At 38.2% G+C, this 17,546-nt stretch overlaps 4 non-coding genes across 4 annotated transcripts; 3 read left to right on the top strand and 1 right to left on the bottom strand.

The window, feature by feature from the left end:
• Positions 1 to 2,904: 2,904 nt before the first annotated feature.
• Positions 2,905 to 2,979, bottom strand: Trnak-cuu. The gene has a single exon. It is a non-coding gene; the product is annotated as a tRNA-Lys (tRNA).
• A 222-nt stretch (positions 2,980 to 3,201) lies between these two features.
• On the top strand, positions 3,202 to 3,275 carry Trnai-aau. Its single transcript has one exon. It is a non-coding gene; the product is annotated as a tRNA-Ile (tRNA).
• A 7,039-nt stretch (positions 3,276 to 10,314) lies between these two features.
• On the top strand, positions 10,315 to 10,387 carry Trnar-acg. Its single transcript has one exon. It is a non-coding gene; the product is annotated as a tRNA-Arg (tRNA).
• Positions 10,388 to 13,486: 3,099 nt separating this feature from the next.
• On the top strand, positions 13,487 to 13,560 carry Trnan-guu. The gene has a single exon. It is a non-coding gene; the product is annotated as a tRNA-Asn (tRNA).
• Positions 13,561 to 17,546: the final 3,986 nt, after the last annotated feature.

Below are 17,546 nucleotides of genomic sequence, written 5' to 3'. Positions count from 1 at the left end.
CCGTAAGTAGCATGATATGCTTCGCTGTCTAATTCATGAATATATGGAGGGCTGTGAGCTCCAGCATGTTTTTTTTATATTCAAGTTAAAGAAATGTTTAATGAAAGTTCTGAGAGAATTGCTGATAGCTCGGACTGCTGATTAAGTTTACTTCTTGGGTTTAAAGACGAATGTTCGTCTCAGTCTGTCAGTGGTAAAAAATCTGATTTGTACCTTTTAATGCAGATTGAGACAATGTGTCTGTTTCGGTTAGTTTCGGTTATTCCAATAGTGGCTGGCGGAATTTTATGATAGGTTTCAAGGTTACTAATGTCAACAAATCAAATTTATTGCTAAATGAATACACACAACATGCATTCTTACACATTCCTGTAATGCCTTCTGCACAATCTGACACTTTGACTTTGCTTACAAGCACTTCGTTCGCTTAGAAAATGAAAATTGACAATGTCTCATAGCATTCCAACCAATGTTTCCAAGTCACTTGTTTTCGCGTATGTAATGTGGCGCCAATTTTTAATGTAACGCTTGTTGACACCATTTGTCATTTGACATTGACATTTGTTGTGTGTATATTTTCAATGTTCGCATTATGAAGTATAAGTTATATATCGATTTATATGGATTTAAGGCGAAAATTGTTCCATAAACCTTAGGGTGGGAATGTTAACTACTCTAATCGGAGTATTATCTGAAAAATCATATAGAGTACAGCTATTTCTTCATCTGCTTCCACTAGCAGTCGTCTCTCATGGTTTCTGCTGCGGTGGTTAAGAAGTCCAGGTCTCGGATCTCTATTCCGGCTTCGGTCTTTAGTTCGTTTACGAAAGCTATACAGCGTAGATTGCTCTGAAGCGCATTTTGGAGCTATGGTTTCAGGTTTTCTTCTTTCATCAGTTCGTTGAGCAGGGCGTCTGAGTTTGTTTTCCGTATTGCCGGACTTCCTTTTACCCTGTCTTGGTCCGCCATGACGTGTTGTCGTATTTTTTTGCAGCAACTCGGCATAACTGCGACCTTCTGTCCGTTTAATTAGTGCTGCTTTTGGCTGTATTCTGGTTCGGTTTGCTCGTTTTTGCATTTTAAGCTAGTCACCTTCTTGTCCATCTAGTGTTGTCTTGGGTGTGGTCTGCGCTTTTATCTCATTTTGCCTGCTGTTTAATTCCTCTTATTCGACATTGTATTTCCAGGTCCTCGCATCCTTTCTTTGATTTTTCTTCTACTGGACCTGGTGCAGTCCACTTAGGATGTGCATCAGCTCAGGAACTAGCAAAAAGGATGTACTTGCGTTCGCGTGTTCTATATACCTTTCTGCCTTTATCCAGTTCCGGCGAAGGCTACCGATGATATCGTAGAGCTCATCTAACTCAGATAACCCATACCTAACTTCGGTTATGTTTTTCTGCATTAGCAACCGCTGGTCCAAGCAAAGGGGAAGCAATTTCATACAAACAGCGTGGATTGTGCTTTCGATTGCGGATGGCGGATGTGGCATTACGATGAAAGCCATTCCTGCAAAATTTACGTACTGTGGTATCAAAATACCATTTCCAAATCGTTTGTCAAAATGTAATTCTAGCAGATCGTTCTCTATCCGCCATCTGGAACCCCGGCTGAGCCTTGCAATTGGGGATTTTTTGTCTATTGGCTTCCGTTGTACTTAGTATTCCTCGTCGGTTTGTTGTCCCCCTCTCATGGGTAGGTGTTCCCTCAAGGCAGCACCTAAGTGGTTTTGGATCCCTATTTTCTGGCGGTGTCTATTCACCTTGCCACCGGATATTTGTATGGTGTTTTAGGTGTTTTAATCCGAGCCCTTGTCTCCTGTCAATCTTGGTCAGTGTCTGTTTATGGAGTATTCGCAGCTAATCTAGGAATTTAGACTGTCAAAAATAAAAGAGTTCGCCAAGCTATAGCTCTTGCTTGCCTGAGCTCGGCTATGAAACTGTATACTGACTACTAGCAATTTAGCCTCATTAAATTTGTCTTAGTGACGCGCCGGCATTAGCATATTAGTCTTGTAGCATCTCGCTCAGCACAATTAATAAAGTTTTAGCTTTGGTAAGCTCTAATGCATAAATTCTTTTCAATTTTGATTTTGTCAAAGTGACAGTAAAAAGACTAACTGTAAAGTAAGTGACCCGAGTCCATCTTTTTTCAAATGTTGGATAATGGAATGAAACATAAAATGTTTATCGCTAAGGGTTTCAACTATAATAATATGGAACATTAATAAAAAAGCACTAACAATGATGCTCTAAAGATTCGAAAGTTGTGTGCAAAGTGGGTGCCTCGCAAGTTCATAATCCAATAAAAACAACGAATAACTGATTCTGAGAAGTATTTGAGCGCTCTTTAATCGTAATAAAACCGAATTTTTGCGTCGGTGTGTGACAATAGAAACATAGCTCCATCATTTGTCACTGGAGTTCAATTGACTGTCATTCTAGTGAACTGCACATAATAAACCGGTTCTCAGGCGTGGCAAGACGAAAAAGTCGGCTGGAAAGTTTATGAAGTCTTTTTGTATGCATGTTGTATAATACATACTCAACGACTGATTACTGAGCCAGTTATAATCCTTTGCACTGCGTATTTGGTTGCAGTTCTTTTCTACTATTACAAATACTTAGCAATTGTATTATTTTTGAGGAAGAATCTGTTAAAAAAGTTACGCGGGTATTCAAATGATTCCTACAAACATGAATCTCGAACAAATGCTTATGATTTGAAATATAATTTTTGTATTTATGAGTTGTATTAAATTTTGACATAAAGAAAAGGATCCTAAGTTATCCTTGTTCTAGTTCTAAGTTACTTCCCCACCAATTTTCAACCAAACCGGTTTAACCGTTCTTCAGTTATAAATGGTGTAACAAACAACAACTTTCTTTCATACATATAGGTTTGCGCCCAACGTGGGGCTCAAGAACCCACGAACCTGAGATTAAGAGTCTCATGCTCTACCGACTGAGCTAGCCGCCCAGTTATTGACAATCTGTCAGAAAGCACATTTGTCGCTAGTAACAGTGAATACTTAAGAGTTGCTCTCTTTGCATTTTACTTTTATATGTTGACTCTCATGCCAAAGCTCGAATCTTGTTGAGTGTCTTACAAACACGAGTATATACGATTAATAAATAGAAAATATTCAGTGGAGTATTGGCTACTAGGTCAAGTATCGCCTTTGTCACAAATCTTTTATGTGGCCCATTAGCTCAGTTGGTTAGAGCGTCGTGCTAATAACGCGAAGGTCGCGGGTTCGATCCCCTCATGGGCCAAGGCAACTATTTTGTTTAATTCAAAGATTGTACTAAATATTTTAAATGAGTTCAACATAGTCAAATCAAATACGGGGTTTATCTCAGTTAGTAATACGCTTAGTAGTTTCTCAGTTCTCTCCAAGAAGCTGCTTTTTTTTCGGTACCAACAATGTTGGACCACTATAGCATGTAGCTGTTATACCAACTGAACGATCGAAATCAAGTTCTTGTATGGAAAACTTTTTTATCTGATGAGACATCTTCACGAACCCTACAACCTCCGAAGAAATTGTTCAGATCAGTTCACTAAAACATATAGCTGCCATACAAACTGATCGCAAAAATACAAGGCTTGTAGGGAAAACTTTTTCATTAGACGACATATGTATGTATGTATGTTCACGAAATTTGGCTTAAATTATTTTGCAAAGCAAGTCTACAATCTCTGAATACATTGTTAAGATCGGACAACTATAGCATATGACTAACTACAAACTGAACGATCAAAATCAATTTCTTCTTTGTAAAAGACACGACTTTAATCTCCGAATATATTCTCAACGTCAGAGGTCTATATCTTATAGCTGAGATATCAAACCGTATAATCAAACTCAAGGCTTTGTATGGAAACCTACTTTATTTGAAAAGGGCATCACAGCTTCGGTGCAGCCGCAGTTAACGTCATTTCCTTTAAATTTTTTTATTATGTTGATATACGAAAATTTTCATTGCTTTTAGAAAACAATGAAATTTTGAAAATTTCGATTGGTTCTATATTGTTTTGAGTTGAATGCCTTTATAATCATAATCACCACATTTGCATTTGTATGTCATTTCATTACTGCTTAGCAAATTTTCAAATGAGCAATCAATTCGAAACAAATTAATGCGATTAAAAACTATTGTAATTTAGTGTTGCGCATTTTTTCCTTTTTTCTTTTTGTACATTAATTTCATTCAACCCTATGTGCAGTATAAGTTTTAACTCGCTCTGGTTGGTATTGTCATCACTTATTGCTTTTTATTGCCGTGTATTTGTTGATTATGCGAGGCGAATGGCTGAACTTAACCCAGTGGTACACATATACATATATATACATATATTAGGATGTTATTATACTCTCGCAACAAAGTTGCTAAGGAGAGTACTATAGTTTTGTTCACATAACGGTTGTTTGTAAGTCCTAAAACCAAAAGAGTCAGATATAGGGTTATATATACCAAAGTGATCAGGGTGACGAGTAGAGTTGAAATCCGGATGTCTGTCTGTCCGTCCGTCCGTCTGTCTAAAAAATTGAGATAAACTTGGTACACGTATTCCTTGGCTCCATAAGAAGGTTAAGTTCGAAGATGGGCAAAATCGGCCCACTGCCACACCCACAAAATGGCGGAAACCGAAAACCTATAAAGTGACATAACTAAGCCATAAATAAAGATTATTCGCATTAGGGAGGGGCATTTTTGGACGAAATTTTTTTGGAAAAGTGTGCGTGGCCCCGCCCCCTACTAAGTTTTTTGTACATATCTCGGAAACTACTATAGCTATGTCAACCAAACTCTGCAGAGTCGTTTTCTTCAGGCATTTCCATATACAGTTCAAAAATGGAAGAAATCGGATAATAACCACGCCCACCTCCCATACAAAGGTTATGTTGAAAATCACTAAAAGTGCCTTAACCGACTAACAAAAAACGTCAGAAACACTAAATTTTACGGAAGAAATGGCCGAAGAAAGCTGCACCCAGGTTTTTTTAAAAATTGAAAATGGGCGTGGCCTCGCCCACTTATGGACCAAAAACCATATCTCAGGAACTACTAGACCGATTTCAATGAAATTCGGTATGAGTACGAATTATATGTACGAAATATGAGTGAAATCGGTTCAAAATCACGCCTTCTTCCAATATAACGCTATTTTGAATTCCATCTGATGCCTCTTCTGAATAATACGAGTATATACATTAGGAACCAATGATGATAGCGGAATAAAACTTTACACAAATACGGTATTTGAAAAATATGTAAATGACGGATAATGAAATCTCGATTATCACTTTATCATGCGAGAGTATAAAATGTTTGGTGACACCCGAACTCAGCCCTTCCTTACTTGTTTAATACTTAGTACATTAATACTTCTCGATATGTTCGGCTTTTCAAGTAAGGCTTTATAGAATTTTCATAGATGGTATGTAATAAAAAATCTATGAAAATTCCATATAGCCTTTCTTAAAAAGCCGAATATCTCGAGAAGTGTTAATGATAGCGACTTTGACCTTGAATATTTTTTGTAGCAAATAAAATTTCCTACAAGTTTGTCATGTACATTTTTTATATAGCTCTTGTCATTTACGAGATATATACAAAGAAATGCGAATTTCGCGGAAAAATCAGGTTTAGAGCCACGTACTACCTCGCCGGTGTAAGTTTCGACTTTGTCGCACTGGGCGCTTTTGTAGAGTGTTCAATTCTGAGGAATATGTGTCTAAAGTCAAAGCGATGCCATAAAATGCCTCTGAACTATAGCAATTTAAAGATAAAAAATCACGATTGTCATGTATTTTCAATGGCAAAAGTGTACATGCCTTGGTCCAGTTCTTAATGTTAATATTAAGGGCTAAAATTTTCAGGGAATGTTTTTATAGCATTTTTTCCTGCTAACCCGAACACTAATATTATATTTCAAATAAGTAAACGATTGGCTTTCAGCTGACAATAATACAAATAATACAATATATGAATACGTTTGAAAAAACAATTACTCTATAATTATTCACCATTAATTAGAAATGCAATGTGTCATAAGTGAATCAACTCCACATATAAGTATATTATTTGTACATACGTAAATGTGTTTGAATATGCGCTCAGCGCAGTTCGGTTGTTTGAACTGACGGATTGACACACCTAATCAAACGGACATCCATTCGCAACAAGTTTACAAAGTTTGAGTTCAATAAAAAATGCCATAATGAGTTGGTGATTTGCAAATCAAAATAAAGATGTGAAATCGATTATTTGATTTTTAATAAAAAATTTGATTTTTTGCTCGGCAAATTAATTTATTAATTAAAAGGCGTAGATGTAAATGAGTATATACATACATACATATATACAATACATAACTTTCTTACATATAATTGTGTGTGTGTGGTTGTAGACAATGTATTGAAACTTGAAAAAATCAAAATCCCGAGATCATCGACAAGAGAGTGAGGCAGGCACCAGTCGCCTTAGAGAGAGAGACGCATCTGGGAATAGGTGAGTCTCTCAACAAAAGTGGTACGCTAGTACTATGAAACCGTAGTTAAGCTAATAATTTAATGATTTTATGAGTCTGCTGGAAAGCACTCGATGTACTAAGGAGAACACTGAAACACTGTAACGCAAAACCTTCTCCCGATGGTTCCTGCTCGCTCGCACATCTGCGAGGTATACATATGTGGGCGGGACAAAGCTATTTCACAGATTAATCGAAGTTAAGAGGGAGAGTAGATGGTGGAGTCTTCTGTCGGGAGCTCTCCATCGACACTAGTTTCAGACTACCAAAACACTGTAGCGTTATTCAAGCGCAGTGAGTGGAATGGGTACCCGGACACAGCGGAATCGCTGAAAGCTATAAAGCCGATGAGCTTATTAGAGAGGGCACGCCTTACACAATTTCACCTGACCGTAAGCGAGTCGGTTTGTCGATGTTCTCTAGCGTTCAGGCGTTGGATCTATAGTCATCTAGTGAGCTCAGCAAGAGCTGTTAACAACCAGAGCTTGTACGACTTCTACATCTTTCTGGCTCACAGTGAACCGTAACAGGTACTCCGAACTACTGACTCTTTGCAGAATCAATCTCGCCATAATTGTAGATGTTCTAACTGGACACTGTCCAATAAGTTCACACGCGGTGTGGCTAAAAATAGCTAATAGTGGCACCCTCTTCGCTAAAGTTATATGGAGGCGGCATCTTTTTGTCACTTTATCCTCTATTGCTCGACTTTTGCCAGACTGAGATTGAAATATCTCGGTAGACGCGCTTTTTGCGAACTCAGCGAAACTAAATCGACTAAGCTCGCCTAGTTGATCATGTATATATTGTATGCGGTCTCCGAATATTCACATTACAGCATATATTACTTAATTTAGGCGAGATCTCGCTTGGTCCACTATATGCACCCTCTTGTGAAATCGTAAAATATAACTCTTGTACCCGATTTTATAGGCTAGCGGAGTTATCTGCAAGTGTGCGCTCCCAAGTGCTTAAGCCTTGATCTCGCAAACACGGGATGGAAGTGTTAAAATCTTTCCAACTCGTCTTCTTCCATATAGTTTCTGCATCTGATATCAGATAAGTTTCACAACCATGCTGTCAGGCACGCCGTTAGGATAACGGCCTGTCAGAAACCCCCCAACAACGGAGAGGCTACCTTACTGAGGGCAAAGAGGGTGCAAGATCTTTTACGATCGATATTGGGCTATAATCATCTTTTGACAGCCCGGAACCGCTGGTAACTCAGCGCTGGATAAGCTCCTGCGAAGCCTAGCTATCCAGAGTAGGACAAACAAGAAGAGTTGAGCACCGACCCGTTCCCATTTTACTATTAGCGGGGTTATGTCGCCTTTCTTAACCAGTTTTTATGCTTCGATCTTAGTGAAACAATCTATAAACAATGCACAGATTAGAAAAAGACCTTAGGTTAGGTTATCCTCAATATCCGGCCGATACATATTCAGGTGAAGTATGTTGCATGGCTTAGGGCCAGCCGGCTCACTATTCTAGCCCATTGGAGTTAGACTCGTTGTCATTACGAGGATGTCAAACTCGAATTTGTAAAGCAACTCGGGATTCTTGAGGAATTAAACAAAACCTATTCATTATCTAGCAGAGAAGAATGAACCAAATGATCGACACAGTTCCAACAGCGAAATATACATATTCACCGATGGATCAAAGAATAAAATAAGAACAGCAGCAAGCTTCTTCTGCAGTAATCTAAACGCAAAGTGCAGCTTCAAACTAAATGACTACAGTCTGATAGTCTTTCAGGTCGAACTTGTGACATAACAGAAGGTGTCAAGTGGGCTTTTGATATAAACAGCAAGTCCATAAACATTCTAGTGGATAGCAAAGCGACAATTAAGGCCAGATCAGTAGCACCAATACGAAGTCTCATTGTAATGGTTTATGCAATAAGGCTATAATTGGACTCTTTTCCAATACGGTTAATGTCATCTGAGTACCCGGTCATAAAGGCATAGAAAAAAATTAAAAATCAAAAGAATTAGCTCGCTCGGTCTTGTAAAAGAGGGTGAAAGCACAGTTCCCTTAAGCTGCCCCAGACCATTCAGGTCCGGCAAGAGTTGTTTGAAGCAGTGAAACATAGAGGAACAGCTCAGCTTTGGAAACACGATTAACTCGCACATATCCAAAGTTACTTTGGGGTAGTGTTGATGGTGAATAGAGTAAATAGCCTCTACTTATAGGTATAAATATTATATGGGCACCTAGCCTTAAGATTACACTTTCAGAAAATTGTAAATTAGATTCGGCGGAATGCAGATTTAGAGAGTCATGAGAGGTACAAGGTCTGTCACAAAAGAAACAGAACTTTTTAAACATAACTGTTTCTGGTGGCGCCACCTATTGGTGGTATATGAAATAAAAAGTTTGATCTCTTGTTGACATTTCGTAAAAATTTTAAGACAATTGTATAACTACAATCGATGTTATCGATCAAAAAGTGACAGCAGCTTTTGGTCATCGATCGTAAAATGCAAAGAGCAAATATTAAATTTTGTTTGAAACTTGGGAAAACGTTTACTGAAACATTTCAAATGATGAAAAAAGTTTATGGTGATCAGTGCTTATCCCGTAGTAATGTGCATGAGTGGTTTAAGCGATTCCAAGAAGGTCGTGAGGACCTCTGTGACGATCAGAAGTCGGTCGTCTTCAGAAGTCAAAAATAAAGACAATACTGATTTGTTTTTACGATTCCGATCGTATTGTACATCGAGAGTTCGTCCCAACTGGCCAAACGATTAATGCTGTGTTTTACCTTGGTGTTATGAAGCGTCTTTTGTCACGCATTCGTCGTGCTCGACCACAATACCGTGAGGCAGGGTCCTGCCGCCTGTTGCACGATAATGCGCCGTGTCATCGGTCGACGCTTGTCACTGATTTTTTGACAAAAAACTCTATATTAACCATTAATCACTCACCCTACTCATCTCATCTGTCACCCTGTGATTTTTACCTATTTGGAAAACTTCATTTGCCCATGAAAGGACACTGGTTTCAGGACATTTCCGCTATCCAAAAGGCGACGACCGATATTCTCAAGAGCATTCCGAAAAATGACCTTAAACACTCATTTGAAATGCTAACTGACCGGGCTAAACGCTGTATCGAAACACAAGGAAACTACTTTGAATAAAAAAATATAAGTTTTGAAATATATTAATTTTTTGTTGTTTTTTTTTTAACAGTCCTGTTTCTTTTGCGACAGACCTTGTATATATATTTAAATAATTTAAAAATCGCTGGCTTGGAACCGGTTTTTGACTCATTTGTCTCTTAGCGAAATTGTTCAGAGTGATCCGTAGAACATTTCGGATTTCGACACGCTCTAATGTACACATATGTATGTACATATGTTTATGTAAGTCCAATTGTGTATGTATATATGTATGTATGTAGATTGCTGGTAATGTCATTACAGCCAATTGATGAGTGATTAGCTAGCGTTGAACTTTTGATTACTTTATTAACAAACAATACAAAAGCGCTTTAGAAGTCAATGACTTTGAAGTGCTTTTAATAAACTAAAAGGAAAATAAAATTTGAAAAATTTTCAGATAATAAGATTTCCAACAATTGCTTTAATTTATAATAAATAATGGGTTTTAATAGCGCTGAAGCGCGCTATTTTATTTTATTTATTTTAAATAATGTCTAATGTTTCATTATTAATGTTTCATATTTGCTCTTTAATATTTTAATTGGCGAGCTTCATTCGTACGGCTGCATTCAATGTCAACTGAGCACTTGAGCACAATTTGATTATATGGTCCTGTGGCGCAATGGATAACGCGTCTGACTACGGATCAGAAGATTCCAGGTTCGACTCCTGGCAGGATCGTCTTTTCATTGATTAAGACATTGGATTATTTTTGGAATTATATTTACTAATTTTATATTATAAGTAAAACGTACTTAACAATTCAAATTCCACAATCATATTTTGTTGACCTTATACTAGTTTTTTTCTGAGGTGTTATATATAAATTGCGGATGAACAGATGGGCTGAAATTTGTTTGTTCTTCAGCGTCAAAATCCACTCGTCTAACTGTCGTTTGGACTCCGGTGCGAAATTGTTAAGTCAAGTTTCATCCATTGCCAGATATCAACTGCTCCGAATCAGCAACTCGTCATTAGTTTTTGGTCAAAAGTGAGCTCGCGCGGCACTCACTTTGCACAGAGCTTTTCGATACCCAAATATTCGTGAATGATATGATGTACACGTTCAGTTGATACCTTTAGAGTCTCAGCTTTTTTCAATAAATTCACTTTATGGGCCTTCAAAACTATTTTGGCGACTTTTTTGATGTTTTTGTCAGCAACTGTCTTTTCAGGGCGTATATTTCCTGCTCGCTTCCGCCCTTTAAATTTTGCAATGTTCATGCGGTCAAGCCTTGTCTTCAACAGAAGTCTCAAACCACTTTTCAACGGTTGATTTTCCTGTTGAAGAGTCCGAATAGTGTTCAACAAGCCTAGCCTTGTTTTCAATAGAATTTTTTCGCCCACGAAATTCCGTCTTATCCCGTTTTTCAAACTAACACTAGTTGTTTCACTCAAACTAATCGTAAACTGATAGTTCGACGCACATTTCTAAGTGAGAAACCCTTAAATATGGTGTTTGGTTAGGCCTTCTAAGAATTGATATATTTTTTGATAAGTTTCTTCAACTTCGTGACAACAGTGTTTAGAAATACTAAGCCGAAACTTAGAGCGCTTTTTTTTGCAGTCCATAGTATGTTTTTATTAACAATTTTTTGTTTTCATATATCAAAAGGAAAAAAAATATTTTCCTAAATTATGCGACCTTAAGGGAAAAATGAAAGACCGCGTTTTTTTCGTTTCGATTTCTACTATTTTAATCATTTGATAAAACTGCACAATAATGGATTCAACTAATTATAACTTAGGTAGGTTGGTAGAGCGAGTGGGTGTTTGACGGCACACCTAGGCCTTTAGTAGGAGGCCCTTTGTAAACCACAGGAACTGAAATCCCCTCAATATAATATATTCTCTCTGAACCACCCTGTACTACTTCAGTAAAACACTTTTACCTGCTCAATCTTTGAAACATCGTCAAGAAACCCTCGAGCTATAGTTGCGATTCTTCTCCTATACAAAGCCTTGCATTCGCATAGAAGCTGTTCCATAGCCTCTTCTACCTTTAGACCGCTTTTACACATTTACCAGGAAAATCACTATGCCCTGCAACACATTGCATGTTTATCGTGAAGTAGGATGTTAGATTCATCAATAGATTAAGACATTATTTCACAAATCTGTAATTTAGTGACCAAAGCCATTTGGCTGTTTGTATAAAGGGTCCATTACGAGGTTCTCTACTTTTTAAAAGAAAAAACACAGAAACTTCGAATTTAAAGTGGAGCTTTTATCATCATTCGAAAGAACCTCCTTTGGCACTTATTTTTTGAAGATTATCTCTTTCAAATATTGGCCACGGCTACGTCTCAGATAGTGCATCCGTTGCGTCCAACTAGCGAATGACGCGCCTGATGTTGTCCGCATAGACATTAGCATCGTGAATCGCTTTAGGTTGCTCTTCGTTAAAAATGCAGCAACTTCGCTTGTTTACATTAATCCTTACCAATTGCATCATAAATGGACCGCATTGCTGAACAAAATTTGGTTCGAAAACGTTGGATCTTCTTTGAACTTTTCAGGAGCCTATAGAGCGAAACGATGTCGCTTGGGAAGATCCAGCGGCTTCAGTTATTTCAGAAGCTGTTTTTTGTACGCTTTTAATTTAGGATCTCGACGTAAAATGCGCTAAGTCGTTCCATTCGTCAGTCCGAATCGACTCTCCACGGTCTGCTTGTGCACTCTCAATTACGACTGCTTTATTTTCTTCACTGCCTGCTGGACTTGGTCTATTCGGTCGAAATTGCCACTCTTTGTCATAACAAAAGAGCTTTCTTTAATTGCTATGCCCTCTGCTTGAAAGACGTTGTAGTGGTCTGGTAGATTAAAGTCGATTCTGATATCTAATTTTTCTGGAAAGACACCACTTCTCACTCGACTATCTAGTTTGAATTCATACGTATAGATACATATTCCTGTGACCATGTTCATCTCACCTCTTTCCCACTATTCTCTGGAAGGAAAGGCAATATTGTTCGGTTGTAGCGTTCCTTAAAGGGGTAACGGGGGTTTTTAGTGACCTGCAAGTGGCACCTACCGTTGCTGTGACGACAGCACTGATGATGCGGAAGGCATATTCAGCCCCATCACCCACAAAAAAAAAGAAAGAAAAATTAATTCTTAAGGATTTCGAAAATCCATGGTATTGGATTGAAATGGGAACTCACTAAGTATCTTAGCATGTTTCTTATTGCAGATGACTGATGCGGAGGATCAGTCTAAGCGCAGACTTCGCTGCCAGTTGCTTACAGTACAAGTCTGTTGGTGCTGAAAGTAAATGACGATTAGTGCCTGTTTAGAAAACATTGAAAAAACTAGTTTCGAAAAATAAAAAATATGTTTTATATATTATTAAGCCTAAGCCGACCAAATTGACACAACGCTAAATCGTCTATAACTATGAAAATAATTTGAATTGATAAATCCTTTTAGGGGCATATTTTGGAATATGAATATCAAAATATGGAAAAAAAATTGAATTTTCCAAATTTCTAGACTCAAAAACCTACTTAGATCTACATATTCTTCACAATCTACGTCGTCCTCCTCAAAGTACATAATCTCCCTTGGCCTCCTCGTCAAATTTAAAAGTTTTCCATACACACACTTGATTCCAAAAAGCGCAAAATATTGGCGCTTCCAACCATTTGGTGGTTACATTACCTAGTATATACATATGTACGAGTACATACATATATCTTCAATTATTTTATATTCTTTATTTTTAGTTCTATTCTATTATAGTCAAAGATAAAACGCGCATTTGTCAAATTTTGGTCGCGAGCCTCCGTGGCGCAATTGGCTAGCGCGTTCGGCTGTTAACCGAAAGGTTGGTGGTTCGAGCCCACCCGGGGGCGCATAAATTTTTTGATTTTCCTTTTTAATCTCTGCTTGAAATTCTCACCTGTTTTTACTTGACTCCTATAATATAAGATATTTCAATTTGCAAAAATTTCGTTTCACAAAAACTGTATTTTTTGACATTCTTTTTTTGCTTTTATTGGTTACACCGTTATACTAAAATATCTCACTCGGCATGAGTAATAAAGATTAAATCGAAAATAAATTCTGCGTTTTCTGCATTTATTTCCGAAAGTGCATTGAACTTGCTGCGTGTCGCGAGTGAGCGAACAAATAATTTGTACATAATTAATCTATACAAAATTATTATTTGCGACGCAATTCATCAAATGACAGCGACAAGCCGGCGTGCAGTCGCTTAAACAGCTAGCCAACGAGAGAAAACGTCATTTGTGTTCAATTCGCGCCGTAGTCAAAGGCTACGTATTGCTGTTGTTGTGGAATTCCAATGCACGCAAACACGTTTAATTTAATTACCCACCGAAAAAGTGCATTTATCTTATTTTCGTTCTCGTGTCGTCTCTCGTCTCACCGCTAATTAACGTTTGCCCACAGCACGACACTCCCACATGTGCGAGGCGTTAAGTCGCGCCTTCGACTGCTGTGTGTTGTGTTTTTTTGTTCTTTTTTCCATTTTGCTACTTTTTGTGCGTTGTGTGTGTTTTATTTTTGTTCGGCTCATTGTTCATTACTTTAATTGAGAGACTAATTAAGTGTCAAGTCGTGTGAGTGCGTCGCAGGGAGCAAGCGCCAAGACGAAGAAGTTTAATGTTTTGGTCAATTCGTTGTCGTGGTCGGTGCGTTTGTTCATTGTTGGTTTGCATTCATTCAATAAATCTTCTGCAGTCATAACTATAAGTGGTAAATACTCGTAAAGTATTTTTATGGGCATTTAAGTGTCGCCATATAACAAGAGAGCTGAAGCTCATGTCAGCACTTCTTCTTCATGGTGCACTTCGTACCTATATAAAAGTTATATGTTTTATTTATTTGTATACTATTTCATACATATATATGTGCATATATGTAATTATATGTATATGTACAAGTTCTTATATCACCACAGGTGTGCGAACACAAGCTAATTTTAGCCAGTAATTAAAAATTTTATTGCCGAACCGATTATCTAATAACATGTTAAAACTTATATCTTTTTTTATTTCAGCACATGGTCTATCAGTGATTTTTATGTAAGTATTGTTTTAATAAATGTTATTTGTAAATACCATATGCAATTTTTCGAGAAGACCTTGGGTAGTTACGTGGGTTATGACGACCGAAAAAATGCCCATTTTCACAATTTTTTTTCTTATAATAAATGATTTAAACTTTTGACTATTTTTGAATATTTTTTTTTAATAAATTCCAGCTCGTTTCCGGATACACCGGCCAAAAACGTCAGCATAAAACTCTAAACACAAAGGCAACGGCATCAGTCAAAAAATTAAAATACACACGTTCTTATAAGTTCAATTATTTAGGCGACATCACGACTTCATGACAGCGAAATGTTCTTGTCTGTAAATATTGCCTTGAGGCCAGCTTCATACACATTTTGAAGATGGCAGCGACAGATCAGCGGTCTTCGAAGTAACTGATCCCATAAGCACGTGTGTTTTTTCAATTTTTGATAGATGGAACACATATGTAGGTGGCGACAAGCGACAAGCAGACAAGCGACAAGCAGTTGTCGCCATCTATGTGTTCCATATATAGCAGACGAAGGATTCATCTAAAATCAAAACATAAAATTTCATTGGTTAGTAGATAAGAATAGGCCGTGATTAATCGAAAGATTGCAAACAGTATGATTTTAGGGCTAATTTTTACCACAAGATGTCTAGAGAAAATTGGTTGTAATAAAACAATGAATTTAGCACAACTATGAAAAACCTCCAGAACTCAGCGGTTACGTGACTCTTATATTGTTCAATAAAATGAAGAATACACAAGCTATGGTATAAACTGTGGCAAACGTAAGAATATTTTTCATATGAAAATACAAAAAGTGACACAATCGCCCAAGATTTTGCGGATTATTACGTATATTACTTTTTGCGATGGACGGGCAAGCCTTTGAGGCATATACTTACGTATACGACTTTATATTCTACAGTCACCATATAAAATAGCGCAAATACGCCGAGTATTGGCATTCAACCCAGTGGATAAAAGTCTAGCCACAATCCGCATCAAAACGAAGTTCTTCAACATAACGCCAATGGAAGAGAAGGACGATGTGATCAAAGGTGCCTTCTGTGAGTGCTTGGAGCGCATCTACGTCAAAATCGTGTTTGACGACTCTAACGACACGGTGGGCAAGGACGGGATCTTTGACACAACAGTCTCTAAATTCAGCCTGCATGATGAACCATCCCCAAATGGGTTGAGGCTGAAGAAACGTCTCCTGTCTTTTGGACATGCGTATGCTCCGAGGACCACTCTGCTGTGGCCGCGAAAATGCGCACCCGCCTCTGCGCAACAAAAAAACGCACGTCAACAAATACAAGTAAGGATCGACGTCGAAAAACTACAAACACAACAGCAGCCGAAAGATATTCTGCTGGACTTGCACTCCTGCTCTCTAAGAACACTCATCAGCAACTCGGTATAAGGGAACTGTGGAGCGGCCTTTTCAAGCTCCTTACGTACAGCTGCTAACAAAACCATTGGTTTTCAGAAAAGGCAATAGAACAGCTGGTAGGATTAGGGATGCCGTGTCGCAGCGGAGAGAAAACAGACTGCATAGCAACGTTACAATCGTCCACAGCACGTGCGGGATGGGATAGATACCGATAGTTGAAGAGGGAAGCGAGACGCATTTGTAGTCAAAAAAAGAGAGAGAGGCCGAAATGCGTGAGTACGATGAGCTCGACAAGCTGACCGACAGGGCTAATGCTCTAAAATTCTACCAAAAGATGCGGCGACTAAAAGATGATTTCAAGACCGGAGCATACTCTTGTAGAATTCTAAAGGTGATTTGATGACTGATGCCCAGAGCATACTGAAATTATGGAGGGAACACTTCTCCAGCCTACTGAATGGCAGTGAAAACATAACAACAGAAGATGGTGAACCCGATTCCCCAATCGATGACGATGGAGCAGACGTTCCATTTCTCGACCATGAAGAAGCTTAAATGGCAAATATTCGTCTGAAGAACAACAAAACCGTGGAGGCCGATGGATTTCAAACACGGCAGCGAAGAACTGATAAGGAGCATGCATCAGCTTCTTTGTAGAATATGGTCGGACGAAAGATGGCCGACAATTGGCATTTAACTGTGTTCTGCCCAATAAAAAAGGAGACCCCACAATCTGCGTCAATTACCATGGAAGAAGCCGCCTCAACATTGCATATAAAGTTCGACATTGAGCAAAATGAAAAGTTGCGTCAGGATCGGAAAAACCTCTCCGAGCTGTTCGATGCCAAACGAGGTTTCAGATAAGGCGACTCCCTATAGTGCGACTTTTTCAATCTACTGTTGAATTAACAACCGCGCCGTTAGTTCGTAGATAATTTCGTCTATCTTGGGACCAGTATTAACACCAACAATAACGTCCGCCTCGAAATCTGATCCAGCACATCTCTTTCCTACAGGTACTACTAGGGTCGAACTCAGTAGACAATTGAGAAGTAAACAAAGACCGAATTCGCTAGTCACTTATCATCTCCGTCCTGCTATATAGTGCTGAGGCATGGACAATGATAACATCTGATGAGTTGGCGTTCCAAGTTTTCGAGAGAAAGGTTCTAAGTTAGTATTAGAATATTGGATTTTATTTTCTTCAATTTTATTACAATACTTTAATATCTAATATGTGTGTATATTCCTACTCCTTAACATACATTGTTCATCATACGCCCTGCTGGCCACAAATTCCACTACAGTTTTTGCACTGCTTATAAGCACTATATATACTATACATATGCATATATATGTAAACAAAAACTCGCCAGCTAAACGCTGACACAGTTCAGC

The sequence above is a fragment of the Bactrocera tryoni genome, chromosome 3, assembly GCF_016617805.1.
Source record: "Bactrocera tryoni isolate S06 chromosome 3, CSIRO_BtryS06_freeze2, whole genome shotgun sequence".
Classification (NCBI taxonomy): domain Eukaryota; kingdom Metazoa; phylum Arthropoda; class Insecta; order Diptera; family Tephritidae; genus Bactrocera; species Bactrocera tryoni.
The sequence above is the reverse complement of the archived record's forward strand: the minus strand, read 5'-3'. Positions and strand labels throughout refer to the sequence as shown.